We start from the raw sequence: 17,645 nt of genomic DNA on the forward strand, positions 1-17,645 counted from the left end.
CCTTCATGGAAGTCCTTCTGAGTAGGACTGCCAGTGCAGAAACGGGTCCCCATGGCCCCCTAAAGCGCAGCAAGGTGCTCTCAAGCCACTTCCAAGCGCTAGCCCCTTCTGGCCTGTGCAGCTTCAGGTGAGTGAGCAGCAGCCTGGTGCTCCTGGTGCTCATCCTGCTGTTCCTGGTTCTGCTGCTGCCGCCTCTGCTGCTGGAGATCCTCTAATGGCAAGAAGGGAAGGAAAAAAAGGCGTCCCATGCTTCTTGTAGATGCCTCTGCTGAGGAAGCGCTGAGTGAGGGTGGCGAGAGGGGCTTCCCAGGAGATCGCATTGGAGAAGTGTGTGAGGCTCCAACCTTCCACAGCTGTGCCCAAGCCTTGAAGAAGTAGCCCCAAACCTGCAACAACAAAGTCCTTCAACATACAAATGCTGTCCCTTTAAATCGCAGCTTTCCCTGACCTGCAGCTGACAGCAAGCAAGCCGGCTAGCTTCACGCCAGGTTTCATCAGCGGGGTTCCCCGCAGGCGTGTTTTGCGTGGGGAACCCCTGAAAGTCGCAAGGGCACCCTAAAATCGGCTTAAACAAGGTGATAATTGATCATTACTGTTCCGACGACCAGTCCCGCCAGCGGCGGGCGGGACTGTAGCGGGTTGGAGAGAAACGGCGGTCCGAAAGTCGGATGGGGCGGGGAATCAGGCGGGGGGGGGTCGCGACCCGCTTTTTCGGCGATTTTCGGCCCCCGGCTGCATGAAAAGCCGCCCGACGGCTGCCAGAAAATTGACCCCGTTGACTCTATTTCTCTCTCCACGGATGTTGGCTGGCCTGCTGAGTTTTTCCAGCATTTTCTGTTGTTATAGAGGTATAGAAGATTGTTAAGGGTAACCCAGAATATTACTTCATGTTAAACTGTGGGAGTAGAACTAAGGGACACAGATTCAAATTAGTGAAAGATATCAGGAAATGCTTCTTCACATAGAGTGATCAATGTGTGGAATAAACTTCCAGATAGAATAGTGGAAAAATAACTCTGGAATCATTTAAGAAACAATTGGATGTGATAATGGGGGACATTAGGAACTTTTTGGATAACTGGATTGAGATAGGCTGAATGGCCTTCCTTACGTATAATTATCTTGTGATTGTATCTGAAGTAATATTCAGTTGCTACTTCCAGCAATAATTTCACCTTTCTAAGGGAATTTTCAATAACATTTTAGCAGCAAAATTACATTTAAATTAACACGTGTTCCAAAAATATTAAGTTGCTGTAATTCCACTTTATAACATCATTAGAAATTGATTGAAAAATTGTTTCAAATATTTTACAAAAGTCAGAAAGCTTTTTTCAGTGCTTTATGAGTTAATTGTATTACAGAAAACTTTGTGTTATCCGGAGGCTAAATGTCCGGCAAGCTCAAGCCACCGGCAAAAATCAGGAGCCGTTTCGTTAGGTTTTTTTTCTTTTCGTTGCTTTTTTCTCTTTTCGTTGCTTTTTTCTCAACAGTCAAGCTCTGCAAGGTCTCGCTGAAGCTGTTGCTAAGCTACAGAGATGCTACAGAGACGCTTGCAAGGTACGGCCGACTGTTTAGAAGCTGTTGCTAAGCAACAGGGTTTGTTGCCAGATACGGAGCTCAAAATCTCCGTATGTTTCAACATTAGCGCTGGTTTGTCTGGCAGTTTTGACCTAACGGCAACAGCTCGGTCCCGTCGGTGCCGGATAGCACAAAGTTTCCTGTATTTGTTGTCTGGAACAATCAGTTCAGCAACTGGAGCTGCTTATGTTGATTGCAAATATATGAAAAATATTAATCCTACAGAAACTAAAAATGGCCCAAAGTTAGTGAAAATAAGCCAAGTTTCTTTACGGAAGGGCAAAAACTTGTTTGCAGTGATGTGCCTCTTTCTAGTCTTATTTTAAACACTGAAGGGGTTGGTTTCTCAAAGGTTCCGCTGTTTCAGACCTTCCTTTGAGGGTTTTTGAAGCATCACATGGTACAGCAGCGAGTCTCCAAACTCCAGAACCATAAAACAGCACAATTCCTCGACCAGTGCTGAGCTGTTAGGAGGTGAATCTCCAGGCATAATGCGCGTCGATTAATTCATTCACTTAAGACTACATTTAGCTTCATTCCCGCCTGCAGCTCCTGGTCCCACAAAAATGCAGATGGCAGTGATTATTGAGGTCACATAGAATTATTGATGCTGGTAGTGACATCACAGTGTCAGTGTTAACAATTTCAATATCAATAATTTGTGGTCATAGTTTTATAAGCTGCCAAAAGACTAGTAATACTGCAAATGCTCCTGTATGACAGTCCATACTATCAGGTGTATGGGATATTATAGTTAATGGTTAACAACAGGTCCTTTAATAAGCCACCTCAGCCTTGCAGCTAGCTGTTCTGTGTACTGCTAGATTCCTGCAAGAATAAAACAGTTTGATGTTTTTAAAATATTTAGTACCTGCTATAAAATAACACATTTCTGAAAGTGAGTTAAATGCTATAATTTAATTGAGCTTAGTTCTCCCGTTCATGACATCATCTAAATACTTCAGCTACAGGAGTACATTGTACCTCACTGCAGGTATCATTTTCCACACAGGCTGTTCATTTAAAGCATTGTTGTTACTTTTTTTTATTGTTGCTGATATTTATTTATAAAATGGACGAGTTCCCCTTTGAAGGCTAGATTTATCCACTCTTTGGGTAAATAGATTCCTCGGCCTTGTAAATGGAAGGGCCATGTTCCGTACATTGTTTCACTCCCACCCTCACCTTTCTGGTTTTACAGGAGTATGTTCAGGTTTACTCAATTCCACAATTATCAAGTTTTGCAGCTTCTCTACAAAATGTATTATTTCAGGAGATGGAACTTTTTACAATGACAACAATCGTTTGTTAATTTATGAGAAGTTCTAAGTGTAAGTTAAGTATTGTTGCCAGCACATTTGTAGAGTTACTGGCCGCGTTAACAGCCAAAGAATTTGGTGGAACTTATTCTGTCTGTAATTTAAATAAATGCTGCAATGCCACAGGGCGAGGACGCTGACAGGATCTGAGCCAGCACCCCGTATAACCAGGTCATCCACTGACTGTACATCTACTCTCCGTCAGGTTGCCAGCCCAGAGAAATGACCAACACGCAGTTTTTAAAAATTAATTTATGGGATGTGGGCGTCGCTGGCAAGGCCAGCATTTATTGCCCATCCCTAATTGCCCTTGAGAAGGTGGTGGTGAGCCGCCTTCTTGAACCGTTGCAGTCCCGTGTGATGAAGGTACTCCCACAGTGCTGTTTGGGAGGGAGTTCCAGGATTTTGACCCAGTGACATTGGTTAAGTGAGCAGCACATTTTTTGTGCAATTTATTTTTCAAATACAAAAGGTATTAAATGAGATTCTTCATCTCATTAGGACAGGAGCTCAGTCAGACTGGTGTTCCATGCAGACAACGTGGCTGGAATTCCACACCATGGTTAAAATGGGGCACCGGAGATTTGTTCTTACTTGGATTATTTATATGTGACTTTAGTAGCAGCCCACAGATATAAAGAAACTACTGTTTTTGTGCTCAGACATACTTATCAGTTTATAAACCATTATTATAATATGCTGACAATCATGATATTGCTGAATGTTATTGATCCTCTAATTTTCCTTTGAACTGTCCCTTTCTTTGTGACTGTACAAAGACTTGATTGTGCTCTTAACCCATTTTCTGTGGTATACAATTATCACAGTGAAGAGGGGGGGGAGGGAAGAATACGATAATCATAGGTTTCATTTATTGTAGTTTATTCTTGGGTGTTACCGATCATTCCATGGACTGAGAACATGATGATCAACTGCAACAGAAATACCCAACTGCAGTTACTCATTCAACAATGGTGCATACCTCATCCTAGAATACGTTCAAAGAGTTCATGTAGGATAGATAGAAGATTGCCATATTGGTGAACTTTTTCATTAATCTAAAAGGTCACCTTGGTCACTCATACCCGTGACAATTGTGACTTACGAGTCTTTCACACTAGTTATTAGTGCAATAGTCTCGGTCTCGAGATAAATCACAAAGTACTGATATGTTACAATATTGTTTCAATTCTTAAGCTCATACTTCACAAATCTAATTTCAGCCAGCTCCATGAATATGTTGCGGTTTCCAACTTAAACTTTGTGAGGTTATCAGAACACTGAACGAGAGAGTGGCCAGTTCTTTGATCCATGTACCCTCTGCCAAACCCCATCCCTGCTGTATGGAGACTGGCCGCTGATCAATGTTCTTTTACAGATTTTACACAGTGAATTACTTAACAGCTGACCTCTACACCCTGATCATCTCCAACTTTACAATCTTTTGACCTTTTGCCACATTGTTTTGGATTGAGAAGCAGAGCCGCTCTGGCAATGTTCTACGGAGCAAAGCCTCCAGGGTATGATCGGCGTAAACACTGGATCTTCAATAAAACATTTAAAGATAGAATGTCTCGTAAAAGCAGGGTCAAGTTTCGATCATGCAATAAAAATAAATACAGAGCACTTTAACTGACTACAGGGTTCCTGTATCTACAACACTTGGCTGCTGGCAATGGCTAGCGAGGACTTTAAAATGCTAATAATCTCAAACACAGGAAATCTTTCATTAGCAGGATATGGTTGCCATATTAAAGAGTTTATTGGGCAGGATAAGTCATATGTTCTGACAGGGGCAGACCGTTCTGACAATTTGAAAGTGCTTCATGTTGACCAGAAGGGGAGGTTCCCACTGCAGCAATTGCTGGATCTGTTGCAGTTAGAATTTTTGCAATGAATTTCCTTTTGCATTTTACATTAAGATTAAAAATATCTTGGAGTAAATGCCCTCCCAATCAGTGACACGACAACATTACTGTCCCAGTGATTACATCATTGCACATCCCTTGCAAAACACTTTACCTAGTGACAGATCTTTGATAACCCTTTGGCCAGGTTGAATTTGGATCATTTTTTGTTAAAATGACAATTTATTGTACCTTCCTGAGATTAGCAAACTGCCCGGGTTCCGATATTCAGCTTGGCCTGAGGTGAATCAGCACTCTGCGGGCTTTAGCCAGATCTAAATAGTTAAAATCACCATTTATTCAAAACGCAGACTTGACCTTTAAGGAGTTGGGGAGTCAACTCACTGGCTAATAATCTGGAGTCAGATTCAAACTGTGTTAGCTCACTGTACTAACTGAGAAACAGGGCTGGGAACAATCAGCTAATGATGCCATTCCTGCCCCAGGGCACTTTATATGAGGCAAAAACAAGTCTCTAACAAGTGAACCCAAATTGGTGTAGCTCAGCTGACATGAAAGGCAACTCGGTCCCAAAGCAGCCCTAAATATAATCCATTTCACTTTTAATGATCATTAGCAACACGGTGAAACATCTAACTCACAGAGTCCTGACAATACAGTCGTTGCCATGTAGCTTCATGTTTTCGGATTAGGACAATCTCAGTATCACAGTATTAGTCATAACTGTGAGTGTTTTAATTGCACTGTATTTGCTATGAAATGACAATAACAGGGTACTATCTCTTGATAAGCATGTCAACGTTAGACAGCGATCTTTACTACTGGTTTTAATTCAAATGGACTCAGCTGCCTGACTATTATCCCTGAAAAGTTGACTAAAGGCACTTAAAGAGCACACGTAACTTTGTCCCGCAATAGTGGAAAGACAATTTTTTTATATGTAAATGTTATGTATGAAATGTGGGATTTCTATAGCCTACGCATTTACAATCCACATACCTAATCCATAGGGGTTCATTACGTATATGTCGGCCAGTGATATGTCCATCACTGCTGCGCCAAGCTGTTCCAACATGAATCTGAGTGCAACTTGCAACCTGTCATTACAGTATAATGCCAAACGGTTTTCAGTTCAATCTGCATGCATCTTACCACCTGCAGTTTTAACACTGTACCGCCCTGCACTCTAAATGCTGGACCCACCTGCTTTCCCGTGAATCGGTGGGCTTTTTAGAACACGCTGAGCTCCTGTGTGGCATTCTATAATTTGCAGGCTGTGTATGCATCAATCCCCACTAATCATCTATATAATGCAGGCAGTCTGTGTTCAGCACAATGCTGTTTTCTACCTATGTGTATTTTACAGGATACACCTTGTCATTTCCCTGTGGATAATACATTTTTTTTACAGCCTATGCTTGGCTATATCATTGCTCACTCTTCACCTAGCTGCATTCTGTGAATTTGTATTAATAGTTTATTTTAATATTGTGCATTAAGGGCCAAATCCATGGTGGAATTTTTACTAAAGGAGACTTGTTCCCATCTTCCATTACCTGCTACCCAATTGTCTACCCAGCCCCTTCCAAAAATCTACATTGACACTGCAATACCGCCACATACTTCTCTGTATAGTCAAAAAATGATCATGGAACTCTATCATCTGTATTATGCACTAGTGGTATTTATTTTGTCACACTATCTTTCAGTGGCATGCAATAAAACAATTCAAGTCTTGTAGTGTTATCTGCACAATGCAGTTGGGATTTAGTGAACTATCTAAATGAAACAATGCAGAGAGAATATTGCAGGGCAGGAAGAGATTGCAATTATCCAAGCCAATAAAAGCCCCTTAACAACTCCTCATTACATTTTAACATAGAGAGAGGATGTGAATAGACGTGAGTGGATGTGTCTTTTGTCAACCACCTAAAATATAAAGCTTTTTTTAAACTAGTAATTCAGCATCTCCACGTCCCACTGAAACAAAAAGAATAAAACAAACAGTATTTCTATGTTGAACAGTCTCTGTAAAATCATCATGCATCATAAATTAGATATACATATAAGAACATAAGAAGTAGGAGCAGGAGTAGGCCATACGGCCCCTCGGGCCTGCTCCGCCATTCAATAGGATCATGGCTGATCCGAACCTAGACTCATGTCCACTTCCCTGCCCTCTCCCCGTAACCCCTAATTCCCTTATCTGCTAGGAAACTGTCTATCTCCGTTTTAAATCTATTTAATGTTGCAGCTTCCACAGCTCTCTGGGGTAGCAAATTCCATAGATTTACCACCCTCTGAGTAAAGAAGTTTCTCCTCATCTCAGTTTTGAAAGGGCAGCCCCTTATTCTAAGATTATGCCCCCTAGTCCTAGTCTCACCCATCAGTGGAAACATCCTCACCACATCCACCCGATCAATCCCCCTCACAATCTTATATGTTTTGATAAGATCGCCTCTCATTCTTCTGAACTCCAATGAGTAGAGGCCCAACCTACTCAACCTTTCCTCATACGTCAACCCCCTCATCTCCGGAATCAACCGAGTGAACCTTGCAAGCTGCAAATGGAAGAAACTCTTTTGCTTGAGGTAATGCTCCAGTGACTAAGGATGCAGTTATCTGCCTCTTCTGCATTGGTCCAAAGCAATTTTGTGTGTGCAATAATGCACAAGTGGTAGTATTACTCGGCAATGCAATGCACAAACACACAAAACCGAAGATGTGAAACCACCTGATGTAGGCAGTCTCTCATTGCTAGGAGTCTGAACCTGGTGCAGTATAACAGCAAACCAAGGGACCTCCTGGCGATTTTATAACCTTACTTTAGCAATGTTTTAATATGAGAAAGTGGATGATCCTGTCCTCTCTACCATAACATGTGAAGAGGCACGCACAGAACTCCATTGCCAATAAGTTTAGTGAGAGACATGGGGGGCAATTTTGCCAGCCCTGGGGAGGCAGGACTGCCCAGAAAATGGCAGAATCTGGGGGTGGGTACCCATCCCGCCCCCAACCCGCCTCCGTGCCATCTTCCCAGGAGGCGGGCACCCGACCCGCGCCAGGTTCCGTCTCCTGGAGGCGGGAAGGGGATTACAGCCACTGCCTGTTAACAGGCAGTTAAGAGGATTATCCCCATTTTTCCATCAGAGGTGCGGGCTTCCCGACGTCAGGAAACCCCGCCAGGGGCATTGAGGCGAGCAGTGGGTCTGCGGGGTGCAGAAGTGCAATGGGCACATTCCAGTGGTCACTGTCTGGCTACACATGGGACTCCAAGCAACAGGAACCTCTGTCCTTGCTGACACATTGGGCTAGATTTTCGTGGAGCCATCAGGCGGGGTTTCAGGCGTTGGGGGGGGGGGGGGGGGGAAATCCCGACTTTGGGGGTCCCACCACCATCCCGCCCAAAACCCCGCCCCACGTAAGTTTCAGGGGTGGCGGGTACCCGCCCCGCACTGGGACCCGCCAAAACCAGGCGGGAAGGGATTAGTGCCAATTAATTGTCTGTTAACAGGCAGTTTTTAGCCTAATCCCTATTTGGAGGGGTTTCGTGGGGGTTTCCCGACGGCTCCAAACCATGCCAGGTTAGAGCAGGCGGGCCGTCGAGTTGAAGGAGTTGGAGGGGTCGCGATGTCGGTGCTCAGGTGAGTGATGGGTGCATGAGTGTAAAGGTAAGTGTGTTTGGTGTGTCTAAAGTGTGTAAAGAACTTTTACTTACCTGTACTTACCTTAACAGCCTTTCTTCCTGTAGCCGTCAGGAGCGCATCACTCAGCCGGAACTGAAAGCTGAATGGCTGCGATCTGTCAAAAGTGACAGCCTTCAGCTTTGAGTGCCGGTGAGAGTTCTAACTGAGTCTGTGCAGAAGGACTCATGTTAGAAGTCAGACTGTCAGTGTTTGACAGCTTCAAACAGCTGTGGAACACTGATATTTCATCTGTCAAGAACTCTTGACAGATGAAATTGCAGTCTGTGACGTCACCTGTTGCCGGGTGGCCCTTAATTAGCCTGCTGAGCCTGTTGGGCGGGCTCAACAAGGTCAATCAAGGGAAAATCGCGCCGATTGGCCAGACGTCGAAGTAGGCGGGTCAAAAACCCGAAAGGGGAAGTCCCGCCTTCTTCCCGACAGGTTCGGGAAAATCTACCCCATTGTCTGACATGAATAATTTACACCTTCACCTGTTCACAGTCACACTTACAGGTGGAAATCACTTGTGCCAGGGCATCTTTTGGCTGAAATGGAGCTCACTGGCATTCAGAATACCATGTGTGAAAATGAGGGTCACAGGAATGGGTCTGGCTGTAATATTTTACAGCCTGTGCCCAGCTGTACCCTGTTAGTCTGTGTATATATATTACAGCCTGGGCCCAGCTGTACCCTGTTAGTCTGTGTCTGTGTATATATATTACAGCCTGTGCCCAGCTGTACCCTTTCAATCTGTATATATTTTTCACAGGTTGTGTCTCAACTTTGCTCCTATCAATCTATGCAAATATTTTACAGCCTGTGCTTGTCTGTACATCTGTCATTCTGCATGCATGCTCTGCAACCTGTGCCTGGCTGTTTTCCTGTCAGTCCTTGCGTATGTTTTACTATCTACATCTGGCGATTTGCCTGTGAATCTCTGTGTAGGTTTTACTGCCTGCCGTCTCAGTACTGTGGTACAGCAGTCGCAGTTGTTTTCATATGTACAGCACGATTTTCTGTAATGAAATATTCACAGGTCACTGGTTCCTCAAGAAATGATGTGAATCAGTCAATTCCTTCTTGGAGAGTAATTTTCTGCCCCTTCAATGGGCTTTTTCAAGTTGACTCTCATTAGTGTGTGAGATCGAAGTGAGCGCATTGTGATTGTCACAGTCAGACAGGTTGCATTCTCCACACACAGCAGCCTAAATGACTAGAAAACTCTGACAGACACTTTGAAAAATAAAGTGCATCTAACAAGGATTTCAAAATAAACGCGTTCACCTTTTTCTTCCTCCCTGTTTCCATATTTTCATCTTTGCTTCTTTCTGTTTCTTTTCCTCTTTAACAGTCTCTGCTGAAGCTGGAATCCAGCAGATAGCTTTATCAAATGATATTTCACATAGCCTTATCTTATTGAATATTAATACTAGCCTTGACTACTGTAAAGGACGTGTTGTTTTGTCGGATTTCATTATACCTGTAATGGTTTTTATAAGATGTTGACCAAGGTAATGTTAATTTGGTCATCTAATGCTAGTTTGTTCCAAATATTGCAATCAATTATCCTGGATTTTTAATGCACATAATGAAAATCAGCATGAATATGAAGGGTATGAAACCTCTGTTTATCTCAGGGTTCCATTTTGTACAGTGTTAATTTTAACCTCTGGCCATATTATCTGGGAGAATGTTTGTACATCAGGAGTGCTTTTACATGTGTGCAGCGTAGAAAAATACTTTGGACAAGAAAACTGTTTTTCGGAACTAAGATTTGTAACTCTACATTGAAGGTAACTGTTTGTTTAATGTTGAGGCAAATATTTTCTGACCAGTGCTGTTCCCGCATGAATGCTTAACTGGCATTAAATTCCTCTGTGTGCTATTTTAATGAGGTGTTAACCCATTTATTTTAAAAGAGTGCATAGAGGAATCCACCACGAGCACATTACGTGTCTGAATGGATTAGCAGCAATTGAGAAATATACCAAGACATTCTGGTTTTTGGTTTAACAAGAAAATAACCATTAAAACCCTACCAGGACAAAAACTCTGAAAAAATTTTTGTTAAATAAGCACCACAGCAAAAATGGGAAACCCGTCCACTGATGACAGCAAAATGAAATGAAAATATTTTAATTTGGGCAGAATATTAATGAAAAAGAAAAATTAAGGTCTTGAACAAGTATTTAAGCACTTATGCTTATAAATACTTGATTAAAAGACTGTCATCATGATTGCAATATTGTAATATTTGAGACAAAAAACTGAAACTAATCTCAAATGCTAGTAAAATTTACATAAATAATTCTTCACAGAACTAGCATTTTAATGCTTTAGTCCTCAGTCAGGATTTATTTGGAGCAATGCGTTTTACTGGAAGAGGTGGGGAATAGTCCGATATCCGGCAGTTTACATCCAGGAGATGTGAGAATACTGCTTGGTAGTTTTGGGAGGCAAAGCACTAGAATGTCTATCTTCCTCAATGCCACCATAGCTCTTTATGAATATGACTCTGAAATAGTGGTTTTTTAAGCATAACAAAGAAGAAATGTCTTATTTTCTGAAAATGAAGCATTTATTTACTTAATAAGTACTAAATATATTTTTTTTAATATATTAACTTCCTTATTATAAATCTCCTATACTTATACACTGCTCTGTTCATGTAGGATTGATGATATATAAACTTACTTGAAGTATATCCAATCTGTTTCGAACTCTTCAGTTGAAGTAACTATACACATAGCAAACCATTTCAAAAGGTAGAAAACTTTATTGAGCAGTTATCTATGCAAAAACACTATTGCTCTTTGTTTCACCTAGTGGTGCCATCCAATATTACCTTACTAACATTTAATGCATGCCCTATATTTACTATTCAAACTAAAATTACATCAAAGTGATTGTGATTCAAATCTAATTACCAAATAATTGCTATAATTAATGTAAGTTAGGGAATGAGTCCCTATTAAACAACACAGGAACAGGAGTAGGATATTCAGCCCCTCAAGCCTGTTCCGCCATTCAATTAGATCATGGCTGATCTGTATCTTAACTCCATCTACCCGCCTTGGATCTGTAACCCTTAATACCCTTACCTAACATGCATTATTCAGGTCTTGCAGCTAAGTTGGATGCCTGTCTCCACTATGTGCCCCCATTGCAATTTAAATCGGGTCACGCTACATTTCAGTTTGTTGGTCTCTCTTGGTACCATTGTTTTGGCTTGAATTGTAGCCATTTTAAACTAGATATTTCTTTATAGTCTAAAACATAACAAGCAAAACTCCATTTTGTAGATATTAAATCCGAGTCCCTTCCATAAGTGACTGGTTATTTGCTGGTTACTGGAGTGTCACACTCGATACAAACCGTTATACTTTCAAGTGATTGACCTGATCTCAGCATTCAATTACAGTATGAGGATTGTGGGACACTACAATTGAATCCTGAAATCAGGACATGAGTTGAGTATGCAGTGGCGTATAAGGGGAATCAAACCTAAAAACTAATTTCTCAGTCTACTCATGAGCTGGGAAAATATTGGGTCACAGTTCAAAGTGTTTTAAAACATTTATTGAGACTCTGTATAAAGCCCATCTTCAGTGTTACGAATTAAATGCAATCCAATACAGAATGTAGACAGTGCACCCTTTACTGACCTTGCAGTCCGTTGTAATGGTATGAACTGTTTTTGTTCCAGAATATGCATCACTGTATTGGTGTCAATAACGAGTAAGACCAACAAAAAATTATGAGACAAAATGAGGGATATATGCTATGCAATTTGTATAGAGAGGTTTGCTGATAGTGTAACTCAAGAAGGAAAGGAGGAAATCAAGAGAGCAGTCGAGAGAGCATCAAGATGGATTGCAAACGTCACACGAGAAAGGATGGTGAGCAAGAATGATTGTACAGGTGCTGTAATGGTGATGTCCCCGTAAAAGCTGACCCCCAGGGTGAACAGTTGTGGTGTTGAGGTTGAAACTGCAACTAATCTTAGCAAGACCTACTGGTCTGCATATAGATGGGGGAAGTGATATATTATACAGAATATAGACGGGATGAGGAGCAGTTGCTTCAACTGATTCTTTTATTCCATTGCAGAATACTCTGTACGAACCTTACGGTCCATTGTTCCAGTATGGATAGCTTTTATTCCAGAATTTGGCCCATTGCATTAATATGAATTACCGGTTAGGGCAGAAGAAATTGGGCCAGTTATTCATCGCAGCCTAATATCTACCACATTGACTGAGAGGGACAAAGGGATACAATTTAGTTGAGAAAGCAATCCACAATTATGATTCCCAACAACAAAAAACCTGTCAGATGAAAGACATAGCAAATCTTCTAGAGTAATGATCTGACTATCTATAATACCGAATAAATTCAGTGTGAGAAAAAGGCTATTTCCCCATGAGCTTCATAGCAAATATTTTTGTTCAAAAATATCAATATTTAGCACATCAGAGTCAAGTCTTCAGGGCTTAAAATAGGACTAATAAGTAACTGTATGGTGTATGAGCTATTTCCTTTGCCTCTCTTGCTTTTAATCGATCTAAGTCTATCTGTCTGTCTCTTTGTTTTGGTCCATCTCTTTATTTCTCTCTGTCTCAATCACTCACTCACTCATTTTCTTTCTCATTCTATCACTTTTGACTATCTGTTGAAGTGATGTGTTGTTCCTGCAGTCACAGTTGGACTAAATATGACATCACAGCCCCAACATACTGTAGATTCCTGAAATGCCCTATGTTTATATCATTGGAGAAATACAGTAGTTCTAATGCAATCAGTAGGCAGCGATTGATTGATCTTGAATGAATGGGGTTTTTTAGGAAATGTTTGCTCAGCTGTTGTTTGTCTCCCATTCATTCATATCAAGCTTAAAGTTAAGCAAGTATGTAGCCATGTCTGACATGTTGATTAGATTTTTCATAAATCGATAGCGTGGCTTGCATGGTTGTTTTGAGCAGAATGTTCATAATCCCATGTCAAGTCCTACTCTTCCTTCCACCTGTTGTCAGAATTAGTGGGCTTGATGCAAACACTTGAGCTTGCCAAGTGTTAGTCAACATCAACTGTAAGCGTTTCTGGAAGGGGGGGGGAAGCTCAATCGTGACGCTTTATAGCACTCAGAACATTCTAGAAGTCTGAACTCTGCCCTTTTATATAATTAGATTTCTGTTCACTAGAAAAATCTGGAAAGAGAAGCGTTGTCCTATTCTATATGATTCTATTAACACACACAGTCTGTCCGGCACCAGAGGCTGCACAAGCATTTCTAATCCTGGCTCCATTACCCATAACTTTAATTCTTAGCCATTTACTGAACACCTTATTGCCAGTTGGGATCTATTCACATTTATTTTACAAGTGGCCCATTGTGTTGGTCGCACAGTGGTATTTTCTTAACAGAAATGCATAAAGAATTCCCCTCCCCCAACACGGGGCGTTTCCATTAACAGACCAACACTTCGACTGCATCTGTTTTGGGTGACTAGCTTCTCCCTTGCAGATTTCAGCCAAACTCCTAGTGGTCACTGATACCAGAACATCAATTTAGATTGCACTGTGTCCTTTTAAAATCAATGTTCAGTGGAGTCTTGTAAGTTGTAGCGTAGAGCTAAAAATTTTACCAGCATTCTGGATACTCTTGAGAATCAGTGTTGGGACTGTTGCGACGAATGGCAATAATGGTAAACTATAGGTTAATTTTTCAGCGAAGGATTTCCTTGAGAACAGTGTCATTTGTCAACAAGAAGGATTTAGTGAAGATATTACTTTTGATATTTACACAGCCTAGATCTTCAGTTTAAATCCTTTGAATATATTGTACTGGTTTGATACATGAGAATTGTAACCATGCAGTTCATCAATTTATTCAAAGTAAATCTATCTGTAAATATCTCTAATAATTTTTAAAAGCCATGTCAACTTTCCAAAACCTTTTGAAAGAAAACCTGCTGCTCACTATGTCTGTAAATATTGCCCACTTAATGAGGTGATCTGCTGAAGTGCAATCTGGTCTGCAGGTTAGATGAGGACGACTATCCAAGATGAGCTGCTATTTCCTGCTCTAGAGACTGATACATCCACAAAATTCTTCAATGCACAACACAACTCCTTTTAAAAAGCAACTTGTCTGCGGTTTAGAACAAGTTGGATAAATGTTACTGAAAGCCTTTCTAATGATGTACAATTTCTTTATGGAACTATGATTCCTAAATAAGTGATGAGATGGCACTTTTAGTCAGTTGTGCTGGGAAGTCATTCCACAATTCAGTGATGGATTGGTTACTTCAGTACCATTTTTATTGTTTGCTTTGTGCATGGACCAGTCATACCACTGCAATTTAGATTGTTAAATATTATCAGTGTTCTTTGATATACTTGAGAATATCATAGGAATCAAAAGTTCAGATTTGAAATTCTCTTGTCAACTTTCTGTATTCTTCTTTATTGATAATAGTTGCCTCACTCCAAAATTAATTCACTGTGTGTTTCAATGTAATAATATGCTATATAAATGAAAATATTACTATGTTATATTTTATAGTGCAGCCTCCCTTTTGGAGAAAGGAACATTTATTTTGTTACATTAAAGCTGTACTAAATTTAAAGATATGAAGCTAGCTATAAATGTCTTGGTCCAAAGAGACTGAATTCAGAAGTATCAAAATATAACCTCCTTGGACCAATTTGTTTCAAGTAAATTGGAAACAGCATCAGAGACCACCCCACCCCATACCATCCCACCCCACCCCATACCATCCCACCCCACACCCCACCCCATCCCATACCATCCCACCCCATCCCATACCATCCCATACCATACCATCCCACCCCACCCCATACCATCCCACCCCATACCATTCCACCCCACATCCCACCCCATCCCATCGCATCCCACCCCACCCCATCCCATACCATCCCACCCCATCCGCCCACCCGACACCCCACCCCACCCCACCCCACCCCATTGCATCCCACCCCACCCCATCCCATACCATCACACACCCCATCCCATACCATCACACACCCCACCCCATCCCACCCCATACCATCCCACCCCACCCCACCCCATCCCATCCCATCCCATCCCACCCCATCGCATCCCACCCCACCCCATCCCATACCATCCCACCCCATCCGCCCACCCGACACCCCACCCCACCCCACCCCATTGCATCCCACCCCACCCCATCCCATACCATCACACCCCACCCCATCCCATACCATCACACACCCCACCCCATCCCATCCCATACCCCACCCCATCCCATCCCATACCATCACACACCCCACCCCATCCCATCCCATACCATCCCATCCCATACCACCCCACCCCACCCCATCCCATTCCACACCCCATCCCATACCATCCCACTCCACCCTATCCCACCCCACCCCACCCCATACCATCCCACCTCACCCCATCCCATACCATCCCACCCACCCCATCCCATACTCCATACCATCGCACCCCACCCCACCCCATCCCATCCCATACCATCCCATCCCATCCCATACCATCCCACCCCACCCCATCCCATACCATTCCACACCCCATCCCATACCATCCCACCCCACCCTATCCCACCCCACCCCACCCCATACCATCCCACCTCACCCCATCCCATACCATCCCACACCCCATCCCATACCATCCCACACCCCATCCCATCCCATCCCACCCACCCCATCCCATACTCCATACCATCGCACCCCACCCCACCCCATCCCATCCCATCCCCATACCATCCCACCCCACCCCATCCCATACCATCCCACCCCATCCCATACCATCCCATACCATCCCACCCCATCCCATACCATCCCACCCCACCCCATCCCATACCATCCCACCCCACCCCATCCCATACCATCCCACCCACCCACCACACCACCCCACCACCCCACACCCCACCCCACCCCACACCCCACCCCACCCCGCACCCCACCCCACACCCCACCCCACCCCGCACCCCACCCTCCACACCCCACCCACCCCGCACCTCACCCCACACTCCACCCCACACCCCACCCACCCCGTACCCCACCCCACACCTCACCCACCTCGCACCCCACCCCACACTATAGACAGTCAGACTATGTATACCATTTCATAAGAAACAGTCCATGAACCCAATGCTTCAAACAGAATCTGTCCAAAATAACCAACTCTTAGGTGAATATCTTTTGAATTCATCACTTAGTTGCTTTTTTCATGGCCTCAAAGAGTTGAAATAAAATTATGCGAAAAGTGATGCGCTTCTAATTCATTAATATTTCAGAGTTTGTTTAAACTGCTGTCGTATGCAAACTGGGAGTAAAGGAACTGCTGTAATTCGATCCTGTTTGAAGTTGTTCTGACCTAGTCTGAATTCCCACACCGATCTCATAACAATGGTGGACTCAGAGAGGTCATGAAATTGTTATGATTTATTGTGCAATGAACTAGATGTGGTAAGAAATATGAATCTTTGCATCACATTTCTTCAGGCCATTTGTTTTTAGTGAACTAGTGACTATATAAAGCATCATTTTAATGTTTAAGATGGAATCCTTGGCTTGTATTGACTGCGATTGTTTTTGTTCAATGCTGTCCATTATTTAATAATAATGTTTGCAGTAACTTTGAAACTGCGCATTGACTGTTGCTAAATTTTACATATGAATAACAATGCAAACATAAATAGATATATAAAATCAGTAGTGCACTGCAGAAGGAGCGCAATACATGTATAATTATGTCCTAAATTACCCTTAGCAGTGGTTTTCAAACTTTTCTCTTAAAACAAAATCACCTGAAAATATTGGTGCACTCTCAGGGATCATCCTGCAAATATTTACACACTGTCTCACTTCTAAAAGAGAATGTCCACTACCAGATGGAAAACACTGCTATCCTGGCTGAAAACATTTTTTTTTGTTAATATACAGCAGCAGAAACAACACATCAGTAAGTCAAAAAATACAGTAATGTGACAAGACAAAAATCTGAGGCTCTCACTCACTCACTCCCTGCAGGACCTGCTAGTGTTCAAGTATGCCGATTTGAAAACTTGCGTGTTAAAATAATGGCCCGGAATTTGCGGTCCAGATGACGGTGAACTGGTCGTGTTCGCCGTCATTCCGCCTTTGAAACTGACCGCAACTTCGGGATTTGGCGCATGCAATGA

At 42.5% G+C, this 17,645-nt stretch overlaps 1 protein-coding gene across 6 annotated transcripts in view; it reads left to right on the top strand.

The window, feature by feature from the left end:
* rbfox3a (RNA binding fox-1 homolog 3a) overlaps positions 1-17,645 on the top strand; it is a 538,927-nt gene that overhangs the window by 257,141 nt on the left and 264,141 nt on the right. The gene's annotated exons all lie outside the window — the stretch shown is intronic.

The sequence above is a fragment of the Somniosus microcephalus genome, chromosome 21 (assembly GCF_052327205.1).
Source record: "Somniosus microcephalus isolate GS21.2 chromosome 21, FLI_Smic_1.0, whole genome shotgun sequence".
Lineage (NCBI taxonomy): Eukaryota > Metazoa > Chordata > Chondrichthyes > Squaliformes > Somniosidae > Somniosus > Somniosus microcephalus.